This window comes from Gracilinanus agilis, chromosome 1 (genome assembly GCF_016433145.1).
Source record: "Gracilinanus agilis isolate LMUSP501 chromosome 1, AgileGrace, whole genome shotgun sequence".
Taxonomy (NCBI): domain Eukaryota; kingdom Metazoa; phylum Chordata; class Mammalia; order Didelphimorphia; family Didelphidae; genus Gracilinanus; species Gracilinanus agilis.
In genome coordinates this window covers 534,151,907-534,155,547 of record NC_058130.1, presented here as the reverse complement: position 1 = coordinate 534,155,547, position 3,641 = coordinate 534,151,907, and the positions used below count along the sequence as shown (strand labels likewise).

At 38.5% G+C, this 3,641-nt stretch overlaps 1 pseudogene; it reads left to right on the top strand.

Moving 5' to 3' along the window:
* The first annotated feature begins 205 nt into the window (after window positions 1–205).
* On the top strand, window positions 206–2,101 carry LOC123253790 (annotated as a pseudogene).
* Window positions 2,102–3,641: the final 1,540 nt, after the last annotated feature.

The window sequence follows — 3,641 nt, the reverse complement described above, 5'->3', positions numbered from 1 at the left end:
CAATTCACACAGGAAAATTATGGAAAGATGTTGTTTAGGACCTACTGGAGTCCAGATCTGTCACAAACGCCCCAGTGAAGCTTTAAAAATGTACTAGCAGGGAATGATGTAAAAGAAACAATAGAGAATTAGTCATGAATTCATCCATCCACTCCAAGATTATCTTCCCAAATTTTATGGTTGAGAAAATCACTTTAGGTTCTGAATGGAGGATGATTGGAGCCAGGAGAGTCTTGAAGGAAGCAGACACAACCCACCAGGAGCCTGCTGGAGTAATCAAGCTGTGAGGAGATGATGACCTGAACCAGGGTGCTGGCAGTATCAGAGGAGGCAAGGGGGTATATTGGACACCTGTTGGAAAGGTGAAATTGATAGCTCTTTGTGTAAGGATGGAATTTGTGCAAAGGGGGATGGGGCAAAAGGAGCCAGAGAAGGAGTGGCTGACAGTTGGTGTCATTTGAGACCAGAGAGGATGCTGGGAAATTCTCTGAGGGAAGAAGGAGAGGAGAGGACTTCAGGCAGAGGACTGAGAGAGGGAGGAGGAGAACATCTCAGCTTGGATCCAGTCCTGAGGGCTTCCTGAGGATCTTTCTTTGGAGATTGAAACCCTGATTCCTTGGTCAAAGGCATCCCATCGCCTCTCACCCAGCAAAACTTCAACCATCGAGTTAGCTAAGTGTTTGGACTCCATTTTGGGAGCAGTCTCTTAGGCTCCTTCTCCCATTACCCAACCTTGTTGAGACACCCTTTCTGGTTTGACTTGCAATTATAGAAAAGGATAGAAATAGGAAATAGAAATAGAAACTGAAGGAGAAGGGGCGAAGGGAGATGCTTAGGAGTGGGAACCCCAAAGATTCCCACCCGAGTGATGGACACCATAGAAATAGAGAAGAGGGCACCCCAAAATCCCTCTGCCCTTTACCCCTTTCCCAAATCCCTGAATTGTGAATAATAAAAGCCATCCATTAGTCAGATAGCATTCTACAGTGGTATTGGCAAGTAGAACATAGGCAATAGCAGCAAGGCTATGGTGGCAATTGAGAGGTGGTGGGTCAGCTGCTCCTGTGCAATCCCCTCAGGGTTAGCACAGATATAGAGGTACAGCAGTCACCCCCATGAGGGGCTGCAGACTGAGTCCAAAATCAAGAATCTGTCATGGGTTGAGATATATGGACTATGGATGCTGAATGACCTAGTCTCTATCACCATTCAAAAATTTCTCATTAAAGATCTATTACCACATCTATTTCTCTAAGGCGCCCCCAGGGACAAGGAAGGACACTCAGCATCCTGGTCTGTGCCAAAAAACCTACAAAGACAAAGTGGTGAACTGATTGGAACTAGAGCTGAATGCTTCTGATGACTGGGGAATAGATATTGAATGGGGATCAATTCTAGGCTTTTCCAGCACAAAGACAATATGTAAGAAAGTTTTTAAACTTCTGAGAACAGATGAGGTAGATTCATGACTCAGTGGGGTCAGAATGCCTTCAGAAGAATAATTTATAAATATAACGGAAATACCAGTTTTTGTGTCATGTATAAGTCTCATAAGTCAAAGACAGTTCCCTCCCCTCCCTGGACTATCTAGGTACAAAATTTAGACTTGATTCTTGAGCTAATGATTCCCTGCCTGGAGCATATCATAGAAGGAGATAATGTTGACATAAGCAAAGACAGAATGAAATCTGAATTTTGTCACATTTTCTAGTGGTGATAAGTGGGAGGGCTCTAAGTATTTTGCAGAGCACAAATATGGCTTTTGGGAAGGTGACAGAGGAGATAGTGTATACAGGCATGGGATATTCATGCAAGTCTCATATCTCCAACATTCCTGATGAATTAGGACTTTACCACAGCATAGTGGAATATCATGGAACTGCAAACCCTGAGGGATTCGACCTTGCATGATATTCTGATGTACCTTTTTAGTCATGGAGTTGACTTTCTACTTCTAGTTTGAATATATTTGCTGATCAAAATGGCAGACATTGAACACAGACCTACTGTTGACACAAGCAAGCAGATTCAGCTAAATTCCTTTATTGCTGCTTTTCAAGTCATCAGAGATTTAATTGTGGCAGGAGCCCGACAAAAGTAATTTCTGATTTGGGGTGAAACAGGGGCTCCAGGGCAGGAACTGAACAATATTAGTCCTGGCAATGCTACTTTTTCACATTTGAGTAGTAAGGAATTCAAAAGACATTTAGGTGTTAACATTTGCTTCACAGTTTAGAGAAGGCATTTTTGCCCTTCTGCTAAACTGATGAAGAGAGAGCAATTTCAAGGTGTATTCTGTCTGAAACCATTGTAGAAAATAAGGTTTGTGTCTCAAATGTAATCTTTGATAATGTTTTTATCTATTAATTGTTATTGGATTGATGAATGAAAATAAATTTTGTTCTCTAAAAATAAATAACGAAGAAGGAAATAGGGCAATGAGATTGTGAGGACTTGAGGATGATGCCTACCTTGACAAAGGAGAGGAGGGTTTAGAAGTAAAAGGAAAATACTTCCCATGGAAACATGATGGAGAACTCTAAAGAGTACAAGAGAAGAGGGACAGAAATACTTAATTAGCAATCAAAACTATTAAAGTGAAAGGGATGAATTCATAAAAAGAATTTCAGAATAGATTAAAAAACAGAATTAAACAATATGTTGTTTACAAGAAACACACTGGAAACATAAATATTCAGAGAGTTAAAATGAGGGCCTGGAGCAGAATCTATTATGCTTCAGGTAAACTCCCCCAAAGCAAGATTAGCAATCATTATTTCGGATAAAGCTACAGTTAAAAAATGTATGCAATAAAAAGGGATAAGCAGGGAAACTATCATGATTAAAGGCATCCTAAGAAACAGATGAATAACAATATTTGAAAGGAACAGCAGAGCACAGTGTTTACCTCTGATGGTTATTTCACATTAATTCTGTCTATGGCTAGATTGTATGTACTTTTTTGGCAAGTTGTCTCCCCCATTAACCTATGAGCTCTTTGAGGCCAGAAATAACTTTTAACCTTTCTATGTATTTCCAGGATTTAGTATAGTGCCTGATACATAGAAGGCATTTAATAGACTCATATTGTCTGATTAAATACATAAAGGAAAAGAGCATTGAAACTTAGGGAGAAATGGACAATTAAATAAAACTAGTGGGATACCTTAATATGTTTCTTTTAGGCTTAGACAAATTAAATAAAAATATAAATAAGAAAGTTGACAAGGACCTAAGTAAGACCAGAATAATTAGAAATGATACATATATAATATATATATATATAAAGGTTCAAGTTTTTTCAGATAATAACATGGCAAAAGGTGACAATTATCATCAGTAATGTTTAACATAATATTAGAAATGCTATCAATTGCAAGAAGATAATAAAAATAAATCACCTTAAAAGCCATAAGCAGATATAATGATGTATAGAGAATAACCTAAAAAATGGAACACCATTTACTGGAGCAAGTTGAAGCATATAAAATAATGTGAAACATTGTTTTTTTCTTAATATTACCAATGAACCAACAAATTGCACAACTTTTTCTACCATGCCATAGAAATGTCCACTTCTTGGAATTTCACTTCTTCCCTGAATGTCTTCCCTCAGAAGAATGTTCCTTCCTGTTACCCTT